The 17,730-nt window shown below is 44.1% G+C and overlaps 1 protein-coding gene across 2 annotated transcripts in view; it reads left to right on the top strand.

Annotated features, from left to right (window-relative positions):
- Positions 1–5,726: 5,726 nt before the first annotated feature.
- Positions 5,727–17,730, top strand: part of DAAM2 (dishevelled associated activator of morphogenesis 2) — a 107,625-nt gene continuing 95,621 nt past the window's right edge. For both annotated transcript variants that reach the window (XM_011354564.2, XM_011354565.2), the window contains exon 1: positions 5,727–5,851. The gene's annotated coding sequence lies outside the window, so the exon portion shown is untranslated. The remainder of the gene's footprint in view (positions 5,852–17,730) is intronic.

The raw sequence follows: 17,730 nt of genomic DNA on the forward strand, positions 1-17,730 counted from the left end.
TTGGGTGTTTATGAAATTCCACAATGTATGAAAATCTGTGTTTGTGAATATCTATATGAGAATTCATTAAGTGTGTAAATATCCTGTGCTCTTTCTAAGGGCAACCAGGGTGGGGTTTCTATTCTTTATATCTGTGTGTGTGTGTGTGTGTGTGTGTGTGTGTGTGTGTGTGATTGTGTACACACAGCTGAAGAGATGAGTTGCCGAGAACTTTCCAAAAGAAATGAATGGGATAAAATAGATTGCCAAGTTACTGAGTGGTAATTAAGAACAGATTCCTAACATCATCACTTTACCATTTTTAAGAAATTTTCCTTTAAAAGACAAAACCACTGAATGATGAAACATGTCATGCTTTTCCTGAGGTTCTTTAGCCTACACAAGTCCCTGCTTCATTGCACACACACATATACACCAGCCCAAAGTCTCGAATACCTGAAGATTATAAATAGTCTCAAATCATTTTCAATGAAGAAAAATAGGAAAATGTGTGTGTATGTGTGTGTGTGTGTGTGTGTGTGTGTGTATGTGTGTGTGAGATTTACTCATCCTCACCCTCAATATAGCTCAGTTGGGAAGATTTCTTTCAAACATTCCAAAATACAATTTCACCCTGAAGCTGACTGCAGCATTTTGTCATGAGCATTATTTTTCAAAGGATTTTAAGCTACTGAAAATGGAACTATAATGGGAGTTTGTATGCACTCATGACGGTGCAAGTACTCTGGCTCCAGAAATAACATAAGCAACTGTGGCTACTAGCGGACACATCTTTCCCCAGCCTGGGAGCTTTAGGCTCTGATACATATTGTCTGGTGCATGGTTCAGGAACAAATTCCACCCCCTTCCTTACCTATTCAAGCACTCTGTGCACTGTGATATTTCATGCTACATTTGGCCAGGTGCGTGTCTTACTGGCCTCTGCTAAGGGGACCACATGCATGGCCTGCCTCATTGTGGGGGTGGAGGGCCGCCGCCACGATGTCCTAGGATTGTGTGTCTTGTGGTTAAACACTTAGGGTTTTGACGTAGACAAGGCAGCAGGGCCGACCCTCAAAGTCTCTGCAAACAACCTGAGAAGACTTCTCAAAAATGCAGTCCTGCACTTTGAAGGAGACAGTCTTTATGGGGGCAATTTTCCAATTGCTGCCTATTTGGTGTGGTCATGTCTGAGCCAGGGGAGGTTTCTTGACTCCAGGCAAAGATATTTACAGAGAGCTGGATGCCAGGAGCCTGGTGAATTGTACACTAATGGTAAGTGCATCCTTGGTATTTACTAATAGAGGCGCTGTGTGCATTAAGAGGCCAGAGATGGGAAAGGGCATATAAAAATAATGGCTATCTGTAAGGTACCAACATTCTGCAATTTAATCCTCACTCTGGCACCATGGGGTTAATCTTCCTATTAATCCATATTTTTCAAGGAAGCTGAATGAAGCTCTTACTCAGCTGTAATAGCCAGACCTGGGATCAGAAATCGGACTTCTTGGAGGCCATGTTCTGAGGCCTTTTCACCACACCACACCACACCACACCACACCACAGCACACCACACCACACCACACCAGAATTAGGACCTAAAACATCTTCAAGCAGTTCATATCTTATTGATAGGTCCTTTCCAGGAAGAAATTGTACCTCTGGACTTTTTCTCTTTTTAGTTGTATCCTTGGAAGTTACTGTCAGATAATAGAAGTACAGAAAGCCTGTTCTAAACAATGGAGATCACATCCCTCATTATAAGTGAGAGAATCAGGATCAGGCCCATGATCAAAACACCTGCCGTGTGACATGTCTGCATTGAATTGGGTCCAGCTCATAACATACTTTTTCCACCAGCTAGGCATTAACAACACTCTTAATACAGAGTTTGGCACATCCCTGAGCAGAGCCCAGTGGTCCGTAGGTTGATTCTGATAGGCTAAGTGATAGAATGAGAGAGACGTCACAATTCCTCTTCCTCCCTTATCTCAGAACTCATTGAGGTGAGGACTTTCAATCTGTTTTGCCTCACTTGATCTTTTCAACAATCCTTTAGGATAGAGTGATCTTCTTCTCATGTTTTTGGTGAGGAATGCTGTATTAGCCATGGTTCTCTAGAGAAACCTACCTTAGGGCTCAGTGTGTAATAGAGTTGGGGATCTAGAGTAAATCAGATCATCTTGGAAGGTGCCCTCCCATTTTATGGATTCTTCAGGGCTCACCAGCACCAAAAACAGCCCCATAGCACTGAAAGCCACACATTTTATGAGCTTCACTTATTTCTTTTCCCAACAGAACCCAAGTAAGCTCACCTGGGCAAGGATGGCGACTTCTCTCTCCCAGACCTGGAATATTCTCTTGCACAACCTCACTTCTCTTGTTCCTGTCCTCCTTGTGCTCCCTACCCGCCACCTCTAAGTCTCTGGCCCTATCTCACTTCATCTTTAATTCTTTCCTTTCTCTCACTTTGCCTGGAATGAGTTAGTGAGGGTATTATAAAAGGACTTAATGAGGATATGCTATTTCTCATTAGATCTGCCTCTTCATTTTTATTTCTCATAAGGTCTGCCTCTTCATTTCTATTTGGTCTGCTGCTGCTAATTTTCTATTAATTCCACTTCATTTCCTTAAGACTGGACAATTAGATTGGCCTGTGGCATGATTTCAAGGGTGGATGGTCACACCACAGCTCCTGATACCAGAAATTAGTCAGTCCTAAAGCTCTCATGCTTTAGTAAATTTTCTGCACCCTCCCCCACCCCCCCCCCAAAAATAGTTAAAAATAGATACCATTTATTTAATATTTGCCATCTGCTGGGCAATATAGACAACAGTTGGAAAAGTGGGATTAAAGTTGAGAGGAAAATGGTGTTTAGAATATAGATTTGGGCAAGAGACAATGGTTGACTTTCCCAGACAGTTATTGAGCCTGTGGTGGAATTCACGAGAATTGAATAATTCATAAGAAGAGAAGGAAATCACAAGAAGAGAGACTGTGACACTCAGGAGAAGGACTGCCATTAGCAGATTCCTGGGGAGCATCAATATCTAGGTGGGAAAAGAGGAATCAGGAGAGAAACTGCACAAGGGAAGTGGTAGTGATAGAAAGGCAACCCTGAAAAAAGGAAGTGCTTTAAGAAAGGATGTGAGAATGAAGAGTGACAACATTGGATTCATCTGAAAGACGAGGTGCCTTACAAAGAGTAACTGCAGGGATTCAAAGTAGGATGTCAGAGGGCAGCTGAAAGGCGAAGGGGATTTGGGGACATGGTGGATTGGACTTAATTCCTAAACAGACCGACATTTTCCAGTTCTGGAATTTACTTGCAATCTGCTTCATCTCCATTGAATTAAATAGAATTCACACCAACTTAGTAGGAATAAGGGTTCTTAATTGCCTTGTTTTGTTTTGTTATTTAAAATGTTGCAGAAAACACACAGAACTGGAGTCTGAGAAACTAGTTTAGGGTCCAAGATTCTTTATTTGCTGACTGATCTGGGGCAGAACATTTATCAGATATGGTTTCTTTTCATATATACGAAAAGTGAAAGTTAGAGTGATATCTCCCAAAGATATGAGGTTCAGGAAAGATATGTGTGAATAGGCTTTGAACACTATAAAGAATCATGCCACTACAAGGGATCACATAAAAAATCATTGTCATACCTGTAAGCTAATGCTCAGGAATTATCTCAATATTGTATTTTGGTGGATCGATGGGAGTGTATCAGGCAAGAATATATTTGGCTGTAAACAACAGAAGAATCAACTATAATAACTTAAACACATAGGAATTTTGTGTTTATCACCTAATAAGAAGTCAGAAGAATGTGCAGCCACTTGTGGCTGTCATCTAGAGCCCTAGCTCCTTCTATCTTCCTGCTCCATCATCTTTGAGTGAGTGGCTTTTGTTCACAAGGTTGCAAGATGGCTGCTGTATCTCCAAGCATCATAACAATGTTCCAAGAGAGAAAAAATGGGGGAAGGATAAACAGGGACTTTCCAAGTGTTGAAGGGGCACGCCATCTGAATCTAACCTTTTCTTAAAGAGTTTTTGTAGCAGTTATCCCCTGCCTTCTGCATGACAACCTCACCTGGCCAGAGCTGGGTTTTATGGCTATCTCTAAGATACAAGGGAGTCTGGTGAATATTGTAGACTTCCAATTTTTCAGTTGAGGAAGGCAAGAAGAAGGGGTTTGTCAATGGCTTTTGGAAGCCAACTTGTGACGTCTACTACAGAGCAGAACTCAACTTGCCAGTGGAACCTTGATGTGAGGAAGACATGGCAGTGGGGTATGATGATCAGCAGGGCAACCTCACCACTGTAAAATAGCCGGGCTCTGGGCCCTCTGTGGCTTGGATCAAAACATCTTAGCTGTCCCCCACCAAGAGGCACAGCCCCAAGACTTGACCCCTTCTGGCAATCAGTCCTAACCAGCCGCCGCCAAAGGGGTAAACACATTCCAAGTCCTTGAGTCCCTGCTGCATCATAACTGTGGTTAAGGCATATACTATACATGCCCCCACCCAACCTGGGCTAATGGAAAGTTCACTAGAACTGTGATGGTTTAGTGATGATTTGCAGTTATCTGTGCTTCTTCTATTAATGGGGAGTTGAATACCTACACACTTATGTTATCTAATTGTACAAGCAATTTACATCTCACGTATATCATTTTTATGTTCGTTCTCCAGTCCTTGGGAACCATGAAGGATAAAGCATTATATTCTCCTTTTCCTACTCTGGAAGGGCTCTTAAACCAAGCCATTTCCCTAAGGCCTTTCAGCTAGGTGGAGAAATAGACTATAATTAGAATCCAGACCTGAAATCCAGACCTAGAAAACTGGACATAGGTCATCACGCCGTGCGGGTGCCAACTGCTTACACACTCCTGGGATTGTGGAGGAAGCAGAGATGATCAAATACTTAGCCTGAGGATGGTGCCAGTCATGGAGGAGACAGTTGCACTTAATTCTAAGGCAATTTCCAGTGCAGTCCAGGAGATGGATCACAATCACATTTAAGAAAAAAAAAGTTTTTAAAGCAATTTTTAAAAGTATGAATAAGAGCTATTGTAAACGGTTCAAACCCTGTACATAAGCAGTGAAGTAAGATGAATTGACTGGCACTGAGTTGGAAAAGCTATACAGAGGCAGAGAGTGTGGAACATAATTTTATAAAAATAAACTTTTTTTTTTTTTTTTTAACATACACACTCCCAAAGAAGAAATGGAAAAGTTGTTAGGGTGCGGACCAGGGCTTCTAATTAGCTGTTCTGTTCTGCCTGATTTATCTCCTTTCTAGCCCTAGCACCTTCTTGGGACTTATTGTTCCACGAAGGGACACTTTGGAGATGGAGAGGGACCCCTGTCTCCCAACGCACACACCTGATCCCCCCAGCTGGTGTTTGTGCTCATTGCCCACTGGAGGAGCGAGGAGAAACCTACTGCCCAGGTCGCCACTTTTGCCTCCTTGACCCTTACATGTTTCCAAAACAGGGAGCCCTGAGAAGGCTCCTTGCCAAAGCTGGAAACAGCTACCCTCATTGTCTGCCTCGCCCTGCCGGCTGTGCTCTCCCTTCCTCCTTCCCCTCCTTTCTGTCTCAAAGTGTGAAAATTACAAATCCCAAGGAACTGCAATCAGAACTCTACCTAGGGAAAATTCAGAGTATCCTTGCCATAAATATCCCGCTCCAAGACGCCTGACGTCAGAACGGGGCGGGCGGGGGAGCAAGGCCGGCGGGGAGGGGAGGCGGCGGTGGTTGCTCTCAATACAGCGGAGTCCAGCGAGCGGAGCGGGAGAGCGGCCACGAGCGCGCAGCCGGGGTTCGGACTGCAGGGAGCGGCGCCCGCCATGGGGTCCTCGGAGTAAGTGCAGCTGCCCTGTCTCCTCTGCTTCGCGTCTGTCCGTGGGGTAGGGGCCGGGCTGGGGAGGCTTTCTGCGGGCACTTCTCCACTTTTCTACCCCCTACTTTCTTTCACAGTGTGAAAAGGAGATTGGAAAGGCAGCGGCTCCACAGGCTGCCTGTTTTGTTTCTCCAAAGTGTTTGCAGGAGCCACCGGACCTTGAGTGGGCTCCCAGGGCCTGCGTGTGCGCCTGTGTGTGTGTGTGTGTGTGTGTGTGTGTGTGTGCTTTGCGTGTGTGTGTGTGTGTGTGTGTGTGTGTCCGTCGGTATTAGCACATCTGGACACAGGAAATGTCTTTGGAAAACTTTAAAATATGTTTTTGTTTGTTTGTTTGTTTGTTTTGTGGCTTTGAAATCTGATTCCTTGTCACAAGTGGACAAACATAGCTGGTACCCCCCAAAACTGACGACTTTTTGGTGGGCGGCTTTCCCCTGTTCAGTTTGTGCCTTCATTCCCGTGATTTAACTCTTCACCAGCCCCCAACTCCCACTTGCAAGCCTGGCTTCTGGCCAGCAGGCAGGGCAGGGGGGAGCTGGAGGTTCTTGCTCTCAGTGGCAATAGGACTTTGAACAAGAAAAGGAGCATCTCAGGAAAGGGGTCCTGATTCTGAGGACTTTAGTACCTGTGGCTGCTGCCAGTCCTCCTGTTGTGGCCGTGACATTGCCAGGCCATGGGACTTTGACTTAACTGAGAAGGAAGGGTCTGGTCAGGATGCAGGTAATAGTAAGGAGGAGGAGGAGGAGGAAGAAGAGGAGGAGGAGGAGGAGGAGGAGCAGGAGGAGGATGTGGAGGTGGTGCCCAGTACACTGTGGCTCTGTGTCCAGCCTTGCTCAAGGAGTGGGATGAATGTGTCTGCCACATGTGCCCACGGTGTGGGCCGCGCTGGGTCCTCTGGGAGCACCGTGGTGCCCCAAACAAGATGCAAGCTCATAACATAAAGAGACATGTCTGAGCTGTGGAGTGGAGGAAAGAGGGCGGTGGGGAGAGGGAGAGAGATTTTTATCAAAATTGAACACAGATTGCTGAGGTCTGGGCTTGATTTAACTCTTCTCTCTCTGCTTTGGCCACTTTTCCACAATTCAGTGGTGGATTTGCAAAGTTCCTGGGAAGGTGGCAAGGAAAATCACGCCTCTCTAGGAAAGAGGCCCTGGAGGTTTTTCTTGAAGCTGACATGCGAATGAAAGCAACTTCCCATCTTTGAAAATCTTGAAGGTTTGTGTTTCCCCTTTTCCAAGTTTGGTGTCAGCTTCTTGGATTTCTCTGGAAAGTTGGCTAATGGAGGGAATGGATTGTTTCGAGGATGCAGAGGGGGCTATGGCTCACTCTCTCAAGAGTGGGAGGAAAGGGTGCGCCGGCAGTGTGGACCCAACAGTCCTGGAATGCCCAGTGGATGGCTCTGGATGTCAGTAGCTGGGTTCAACAAACCAGTGACCACAAAGAGAGCCCTTTCAGCTTTGCCCTAGCCTGGTCTCTGGTTTTGTATTTTGCAATAGAGCCAACCTACAATGTTTGGGTGGGAGGAAGATTACTGGACTCTCCCTGTGTCCTAGAAAAATGAGAGAATGAAGGGACAAGGAGGAAATCTGGATATCAAAATGGGCCTACAGGAAATTGGAGATTTAGGAAGGATTTTTTAAATTATACAAATTGACCCCTAGGGAAGTGCTATAATAGACTGAGCAGACAGCACTATGTCAGAAATAGACTCACTTAACTTCAGGAGTACATCTTCGACTCAAGTGAAATGAAGAAGGAAATCACTTTAATGGCAGTATAAACACGTGTGTAAACAGAGATAGCAGGGTACCCGTGAGATGCACGTGCAGGCACATGTTTATGCATTTGCGACTGTGTCATGAGTGGTTGTTGCCTCAGGCATGGAAGCATAAACAGCCCGTTTCTCATCTGTGATGGGAGCTGCATCTGACCCCCATTTCTTCCTTTAAAAAAAAAAACAACAACTGTGCTATTATTGTCTTGCTGCCTCGTAGTTGCACGCTCTGGCACATAACTCTTAGCTGAGTTTTCAGAGCTTTTCCTCTAGATCCTGGGATGCTAAGGGAATACTCGTGCCCCCATCAGGACAAAAAGAGGAGAAAAACTTCTGGAAATTAGAACTTAGAAGACAGTCAGGCATTCGGGAAGGGGGAGGATGTGAGAGCAGGACTAGTAAGAAGGCCTGTGGATGTTTTTACTTTTGGTGAGTGTGGGGGAGGTTGAAAGACTACTGCTTTCTGTGGGAACATGTTCTCTCCCCAGTCTTCTTTCCTAACCTCCTGCCTCCAAAGTTTTAGACACCGAACAGGTTAAACTCTCCCCGTCACTGAAGAGCCTTGGATTCAGGGATGAAGAAGAGGGCAAGCCTAAGTGCTGGTAGTCAGGAGGACACAAAGATAATCGATGGAACCGAGGCTTGCTTCTTTGGTTTCAGTGGAGCCAATGGAAGGAACAAATTTAAATGTTTGCTCTCATTCCCACTGTTTACAAAGAGAAAGCTGAATACCCAGGGACAGAGGGCACCCATTGGAGGTGGACTCCCAGAAAGGCAGGGTTCCTCAAGGAGAGAATTGGGCTTTCAAGTCTTTCATTCTGTGGGTTTCTTCAGATGATCAGTGGAATCCTGACTCTTCTGGGCTTGCCCTGGGAGACGTTTCACAAACTTGAGACCTGGGACAAATTCCCAGGTCACTAACGCTTAAGCTGATGATGAAGACTTCTCATTGCTCTTCCATGAGCTCAAGCTCTGGCCAGCTCTTCAGCTGTCTCTGAGATCAGAGTACTTAGGATATATTTCCAGGCTCTCCTGAAGGTCCAAAGGGCAAACACACCTGGCAGAAAACAAATTAGAGGGTGTTCTTGGCTTTGATAGCAGATGATCCTCTAGATCTCCACAGCTAGTCTCTGTGTTCGAGTATCCTTCAGCTCTGGACTTTAAATGCAGCCTTTCACAATGGAAAGAGAGCAGGCTTCGGAGCACTGCCCTGGGAGAGGATTAGTCATCAGGGATCTGTTACTTATTCCTATGAGCTTCAGAGTCCTCATCTGTAAAAAGAGGATATTTACTTCACAAGGTTATTAGAAAAAAAATGATATTTATGCAAAAGGACTAAAACAGAGCTAGGAATGCAGTAGACCCTTAATAAAGGGACTATTGTAATTTCAGTCTTCGGTCATCAGGAGACTGTGTTGTTTGGGAAGGACCTCTCCCCATGCTTACCAGAATCTAGCTATGTGTTTTCCATTATTGAAGGCCAGTGAGTGGAGTTTCTAGGGCTCGGGTCACCTTTACTTCTTCCTTCTAGAAAAGGTGGCTATTGAGGATTATCCATGAGCATGCCTGGCCCATTATCTTGAGAGGTGGCAGGAGGCACTAGGCATCTTTGATATCTTGCCTGGAAACCACTCGTGTGTGAGTGAGCTCTCTCAGGAGGGAGAAGGGCAGCAGAGTAGGTTCTGTGTGTATGATGGGAGTGGGGAGATGGGAATGGGGCAGGAAAATTATGAACCAGTTGAGTCTTGAAGAACACATATGAGGTCAGAAGTTGGTTAGGCAGCCACTGTTCCTCAAGGTACTGAGGTCAGGGTAAGGGGAGAATCTGATGAGTTGTAAAGAATGGAAGCTTTAGTCCCCCGTGAACATCTCTGGTAAGCATGGTGTGGGGAGGCTGCCCCCTGATTGACACACTGTCTAGGAGAGTGGCTAGTCCAAGGACTGAAGGATCATCTGATGCTAGAGAGAGCAGCTGCACGTTCTCTTGGCCAGTCTCAGAGCTTCTAAGTTATCCTTCAAGTTGACATTTAAGACTTTGAGGATCACATTTGTTTCTGTTTTGTTCGAGCTCTCTCTTTAACCATGGCCTGGAATGACTTTTCAGCTTTTAAGAGGCTCAGCCAGTGGCCAACTTCTCTTGAGATGGCCCAGATTGGGGGGTCAGTGCATTCCTCATTCCTGGCAGTATCCATTTCTCTAACTCTCTTCTCACATTTTTTGGTTTGTTTGTTTTTTGTTTCATTATGAGGTTATAAAATTGCACTGTCAAGATGCTGCATAGGGAGGAAAATGCCTTTTCTTTGGTCCTGTGTATCATGCTAATGCTGTGTAAGGCTTATCAGATTGTGGGCATTAACAGCTGTCATGGACTTCATTCTGGGGCTCCCCCTTCAAAAAAAGAAAATAAAAGAAAAAACCTGAGAAAATTAAACTTTAGGCCGTTTGCTATCTCTTTTAATCCTGACCAAAAAGGAGCCCAATTATTTGTAGGATGCCCTGTGGTTCCATGGGAAGAGCTTCAGAACCAAGTAGACACAGGTTTGAGTTCTGGCACCACCAAGTCAAAAGCTGTTCAACCTCTCTGATTCCGCTTTGTCTGTCAAATGAGAACAATAACTATTCTCACTTCTCAGGGGTGTTCTGAAGATGAAATCAAATAATATGTGAGAAGGACATAGTAAACTGCTTGGTGCTCGGAAAATGTTGAAAATGTCTTTCCCCTCTCTAGTTCTAAGCTCATGAATGTACATATATTTGGACATTTGCCCATAGGTCAAAGTAAATAAGCCACTTATTCAAGGCTCAACAACAGTGCTCAAAGGCTAGCTATCTCAGCTTGGAGATGGAGACCTTTAATACAAAAGTGGAGCACAGATCAGCACTCTCCATGCCAAACAATGGCAGCCCCATGTGACCCTCTACTAGAATAAAAGGAAGGCCATCAGCTCATTCACCCATTAACCTGAGCTATTAGTAAGCTCTCCATAGAGCTTGTTTTAGAAACCCCAAACACCGTTTTGGTTCAGAGTAAAGGTCAAAACTGGGGAGAGAAATCCTTGAGGCAGTAGTACCTAACATTAAAGCCTAATAATAATGGCACAGTGGCAACAGTACTTTACATTTGTATAATAATCTACAGTTTGAAAAGTACATGGCCTCATTTCATCATCATATCAATCCTATGAGATTGGTATTCACATTTCATGGCTCCTACTCTACAGGCTAAAAGTCTTCCCTTAATTTATACTATTGGTAAGAAACAGGAGGCGAAGGAGAGTTTAAGCAGTGGGTTGCAGCCCTGGCTGCACATTAGAATCAGCTGGGGAGCTTGTAAAGCTATCAATACCTGGGCTCACCCTGGACCAACTAAGTTAGGCTCTCTGGAGAGTAGGGTGTAGGCATTGAAAGTTCTACAGGCCCCCAGTGAGTCCAAGGGAAGAGTGAAGAATGCTGTACTAAAGTTAGGACCCAGGATATCAGGCATAGGTTAAACAAACTGGCCAGACTTTGCTAAGATTTTAGCTCCATGAAGGTGGGTACTTGCCTGGTTCTCTCTGTATCTTTCGAACCTACAATAGTATAGGGCACAAGAAGGACACTCAATAAACTTTGGCTAAATGAATGAATGAATAAGCCACTATAGGAACCAGCAATTTCAACAGCTGAATCCAGCCTGTCACCTTGTTATGTAAAGGTTTATTGGAACACAGCCATGCTATTTGTTTATGTGTTGTATATGACTGCTTTCACACTAAAAGGGAGGAGTTTCGTGTTGTAATAGAGACCATGTGTCTCACAGTGCTGAAAATATTTAATATCTGGCCCTTTAACAGAAAAAGTTTGATGGCTCCTGCTCTGGATCTCAGACAAGATTGGAAAAAGTATACCTTAGAGCAGGGGTTCCCAAACCCCAGGCTGCAGATGGATACTGGTCCTTGGCCTGTTAGGAACTGGGCCACACAGCAGGAGGTGAGTGCCAGGAGAGGGAGTGAAGCTTCATATGTATTTGCAGCTGCTCCCCAGAGCTAGTATCACTGCCTCAGCTCCACCTCAGATCATCAGGCATTAGATTCTCATAGGAGCATTGGTCCCTGGTGCCAAAAAGTTTGAAGACCTCTGCCTTAGGGGGAGTCATTACAATATAGTGGTTAATTATATGGGTTCTAGAATCAGACAAATCTGAGTTTGAATCTTGGCTTGGCCACTCACCTGTTGTAAGACCTTGCATATTATTTTACCTCTCTGAGTCTCAGTTTTCTTATCTGAAAAACACAGATGATAATAAATGTTTCCCTTTTAGGATGGTTGTGAGGATTGTCAGCCCTTGGCCTAGAGTAAGCACTCAATAGACATCAGCTCTTGCTCTGATGGTTGTTGTTATAGTTACTTGCAATTAACTTAGTAGAACAAAAACTAACTAGATCAAAGTCAAATCTAATCTAATATCACAGACAGAATAAGGGCCGTGTAGGAAAAAATAATGAGTTAGCAAACTGGCGTGATGAAGAAAAACTGATCTGAGGTTTCTGAGGTAAACGGTGTCCTGTTAAGACAAAACAGATCAGATGCTCCTGTATAGCTGACTTCTCTGTCTCCATCATTCCTCAAGGGTTAACTTAGATTTTATTGTACTGAATGTAGTCACAAGCATGTCCCACTTCTGTACCTTTGTTCATAGTTCTTTCTAACTGAAAGGCCCTTCCCTAATCCTTACCTTTCTGGTCTACTTGTATGCCAGGCTTGCTCAGGTCTCCCCCACCTCTCAAACTCCCTCTTAAAGATCACTCCAATCACTCCTTCCTCCTTATTCCCATGAAGCTGGCACACAGCTCTGTCATAACATTTAACACGTTGCATTATAGTCAAGAAAGGACTGAGTCTCCATCTTGCCTTCTACATCTTTGGAGCTCATAAAAGTCAAATTGCATTGTAGAGTCCACACCTGGTAGTCAAACAGTGTCAATTGGACCCTTGGTTGAATGCAATGAAACCTGAATTAACTCTTGATGAAGAAGTAAGAATTGCCCAGGTGCTGATGGGTTTGCAAGAGTGAATTCCCATAGACAACCAGATAGAGAAGAGCTACCCATTTTAAAGACTTATGTGGACCCTTTGTGTCCTCATCCCTCTACTCTGTGGTGGCTCCTGCCCTTTGGTATACCTCTTCTAGCTGGCAACCAAAGATAGGGAAAGATGGAAGAAACATAAAACCAATTCTTTGACTTCTTGTCAGCACATGTGGTGAAAAGTTGGGTTTTGGCTTCTCTGGGCTTTTTATGTATATGTGCCAAGATAATTGGGAGTTAGCTTGCTATGGTCAGCTTTCATTATCATGGTAATAGAGAGAAGCATGGTCATGGATAATAGCAAACAGCAGATAATTCACAGCATTGCCATTTTACTATAGAATGTGTTCCATAATTTTTATAGATTTTATAAAAATCAATTTATTTTATAAAAATCAATTTATTTTGGTGGCAGATATAGACTATGTATGGAATAATATTAAAATGAAGTTCTCCTCTAATGATTAAGGGAAGGACACAGAAAAATCCTGGCCTTGAATTAAATATGCCTTTTGATCAACCCCAAATGGACAGTTAGGAGCTGCCTCCTAAGGGAGAGATGGAGGGGGAATGAAATAGTATGTTTATATAGGACTCTATTGTGCACATGTGATATGCCGATCATTTTAAAAAATGTATTCTTTATCTGATTTTTCCAAATTATGAAAGTAATTCCTCTTTGCTTAACCAAGTGAATGAATAACATGCAGAGGTACAAAAAGATAAGTGGAAAACAATCTTTATCCACTCCACGCCCTGATAATTAATATTACTCACCTAGAATTATATCATTCCATATCTTTTTCTTTGTTCATACAAATACCTACAGGTGTGTAGGGGGATCTTGTTTGTTTTCCACTGAAATTGAATCTAACTGTGCACATCACTCTGTAGCATAGTTTTCTTCCCCTTGACATATATCGAGGTCAACCCCACAATGGATCAAGTTCTTTTTCTGATTTCTTTATGCTTAGACATACATAGCTCTATATATCTGAGATCATGCCATTCTTGTAGAGATGTTTATTTTTCCATCAGTCAGTTATTAAATGTGGTTTCATCCTGGCCGATTGCCAGATTGGGTCTCTGAGTGACATACTATGCATCCGTCACCCAAGAAAGCTTTCCTTTGGCACTCAGGCTGAGTGAGTGATGTACCAGGCCTGCTGATCATCCTAGAGTATGACTACATGTTGTATGTGGCCCTTATTCGTCCCTAGGGAAGCTATTGAACATTGGGCCCTGTGGCTGCCCCCACCCCGTTTTCATCAGATTTAGCCTTTCCTCCTTGAGTCTCCTCAGTCACTGAAAATGCAGGAAGTACAGGAAGAAATATTGAAGACTGATACATTAGATTGGAGGACAGTCCTGATGGGGCAAACCAGGCAGTGTAGTATAATGGGCAGCTGTGTGGACTCTATACTCTGATTGCTTGGCTGGATTCAAATCTTGTGTAATGGACACTGGGCTGTGCTACCCATTCAGGACTGACTCCCAGCAATGGGCAGTGCTGGCAGTGGTCAGCCCTCATAGGAAGTGCCTCAGCTCAAGAATTGCCTTGCCCACAGTCACTCCTGTTCCACGTTCCCCTTCTTGGTCACTTGCATCCAATGACTGGTGAGAGCGATGAAAGCCTGGCCCTTCGGTCCCAAATGTGAAAAAATTCTAAATGGCCTCCCAGCCTCAAGGCTCCCCATGGGGTTAGCCAAGGCCTTCACTGAGGCTGTATGGCAGCCACACTTCTCCCTGTGCACAGTGCCACCTCCTCCTTGTCCCTCCTTCTCATGGGTGGTTGATTCTAAAAGCCCTTCCTAATAACCCCTTGCCTGTCCGTATATTGTGACCATTTAATATGAAACTTGTTTTGGAGTCCTTTATTGTCTAGGTAATCCTTGGTGGCTATGTTAGAATATGAAAAAGTACACTTTCTTTTTGTGCTCTATTTTATGTTTTCTAGGTGAGACACAACTGATTTCTCTACAAGTAGGACTGTGTCATAACTGAGAAGACTGAGCAAATATTTTGACTTTTATTGCCAAGTTTGCATTTATTCCTGCCCCTGACCCTGCTCCCCATGCTAGGCTGTGGGGTGTAGGTATAGCCGAGTAGAAGCATGACCAGTTGGATTATTGCCATCTTGTTTGGTGATGGAGGCTGGATAAGTTGATCTTTGGGAATTTTGTTCCATCTTACTGGTGCTTCTGCAGTACAAAGAGAGTGGTCTCAGAGGACTCTGCCAGCCCACTAGGAGCTGCCTTCCTGCCTGCATAGGTATTCACATCATGCTTGTGTGGGTTTTTGCCAGATCTGATTTGTCCCCGTGGGTGTTTGTTTCTTACGAGTTTATCCCAAGCATAGGCGGTCTTTGGCACTGTGAGTTGAACATTCCGCCTTTCAGGTTATGTACACTGATCGCTTGCCTGAGTGCCAAAGCAAAGCTTGCCTGCATGATGGATGCTCAGTATGTCAGACTCGGGGACCTAGACTTACAGTTCAACATCTGACCACATTCGTGGGGGTCAGTGTCAACACTCCCTCCCTCATTTCCTCCCAGACACCACTGCCCCTAGCCTAAAGATCCCTTGATCAGGCAGCAAGAGAGGGGAGTGATTCCAGGTCAGTGGGGAGATTCGTCAATATTTCCACTGTGCCAGAGGCAACTTTGAACTTAGTTTGAAACAAATTCAGGATTTCTGTGGACTTTGAGCAGTAGAAGGGCCAAGCCATTTTAACTCTTCTTTTCTTTTTTAATCCCCATCAATATATTTATCAATCTGTTCCTGGTCACATGGCATTGGCCTGGCAGCTACCGAGAAATAGAGTTAGGAGCTGCCTCTTTCTTTCACAGTTGATCATTTACCATCACTGTTGCCTTGCACAGAGGTAATGTTATTGAAGTCTGTGGCTGCCTAAGTGCTGACAGAGCTGATAAACAGACCAGATTTCTGAGTATAAGGCTGTGGTTCAGGGAACAGGTCCTGAGTTCAGATTCTGGCTCCACTTCTTTTTAGCTGGGTGGCCTTGCACAAGTTACTTCATGTCTGTGTGCCATAGTTTCCTCATCTGTAAAATGGGTTGTTGTGAAGATAAAGTTGAGGCATGATTTGGTAATAAGAAAAAAGGAGAAAAAAACCCCTGAAAACCATGGTTGGCACATAGCAAACACTAAAGATTATTAGTGACAATGATGATGGTGATGGAGATGATGATGGAGAACAGGACCAAATGTCATTAGCTCTCTTTGCACAGCATCTTGTACAGAGCTGGGGCTCAACAAGCATTTATTAAATAAAATATCCCACTGCCTTTGGGGAAGTATCTAATGCCTACTTAGCTCAATACTCTACCAAAAATAATTGTTTTCCATTTAAAATTTTATTTTAACTTTTGACATTTGATATGATTCAGAAAAATACACAATTTATAAGCATATAGCTCGGTGGGTTTTCACAGACCGAACATGTCTGTGTAACCAGCATCCAGATCAAGAAACAGAATGTTCCAAAGCTCCCTACTTCTCCCACTCTGAGAAACTCCTCAGGCCCCTTCTGGCTACTACCCTTCCATGATCCTGACTCCTAATACCATAGATTACTTTTACCTGTTCTTGAACTTCACATAAATGGAATTATACAATATGTATTTGTTTGTGATTGGCTTCTTTTGCTCAGCATAATGTTGTGTAGATCATTTATTCTCATCATCGTGTAGTATTCCACTACGTAACTATACATACTTTTTTTATCCACCCTTCTGTGGATGGGCATTTGGGTGGTTTCCAAGTTTGGAGCTGCAGTGAACAGTCTTGCTATGAGCATTAGTGCACTTGTCCTTGGGCGAACATATGATTACATTTGTGTTGGTGTGTTCCTGGGAGTGGAACTGCTGGGTCATAGGGAATGCATGTGTCAAGCTTTAGGAGGTACTGCCAACCAGTTTTATGAAGTGAATGTACCATGTTTTCTATTTTCTGTAAAAAGGAAGAAATTCCAGCTTGGTAGTGCAAGGGCTTGAGGCCCAGTGATATACTGGGGTTCCTGAGAACTTCATATTCTCCATGCCCTTTATAACTGAAAGCTCACATGTTCTAGAAAGCCTGCTGGAGGTAGTAGGCATGTCCTGTATACCAGGCACTGTGCTGGGTATCTTTACTTATATTACTTCATCAAATCCTCATAGCCATCCCATGAGATGAGATGGATGTTATCATCCCCTTTTACACATGAAGAAACTAAGGCTCAGAGGGGTTCAGTGACTTGCCTAAGATCATAGAGGGAGAAACTTTCAGAGTCAGGATATAAAACAGATGTGCTTTCCACCAAAGCTCCTGCATTTTGGGATCTGATGATGAATAATTTTGGTTTTAGTGCTAACACTGGATACAAACACAGACACAGATGTGGGGGCTGTTCCCCTAGAACCTGTGCCAGCTGTAGGGTCGTGGCTGTGAGGAGAAGTTCTGTAAAAAGGAGCAGAAATAAGGCAACTCAATGACCTTGAGAAGCCAAATTGTTTTCCTGCCCAAAGGCTGTTGGAGAAAGTCATAAATTTCCTGGAAGGCAAGGGTGACCATGTAATTTACTGTCTAAACCAGGACTCTTTTAAGAATGAAAGGGCCACTAACTGGATAGGATACTTTGGAAGTAGGCATAAATTGGCACTGTCCCAGGTAAACTGGGATAAATGTTCACTCCCTGCAAGTGTGAGTGGGCACCTCATCTCTTGGTCAGTGGGGCTGTCCAGGTCCTTTCTCACTCTTTCAGAACACTGTCTAGAGTTTGCCCTGATGCAATGGACTCTAGTCTCCTCTGTTTACGCTGAAATGGGGCCTGACTTTCTTCCTCCCCTCTCTACACAACTCCATGCTCAAATGTGGCTCTGACAAGGTGAGTTTCCCTTGACAGGTCCAGTTACCATTGAGATGCATATGCTAGCAGCCTAGAAGGTCCTAGAAGGCTAAGGCTGTCCTTACTGTGATATCGATGGCACATATCTAGGTGAAG

Source organism: Pteropus vampyrus, unplaced genomic scaffold, assembly GCF_000151845.1.
Source record: "Pteropus vampyrus isolate Shadow unplaced genomic scaffold, Pvam_2.0 Scaffold18, whole genome shotgun sequence".
Lineage (NCBI taxonomy): Eukaryota > Metazoa > Chordata > Mammalia > Chiroptera > Pteropodidae > Pteropus > Pteropus vampyrus.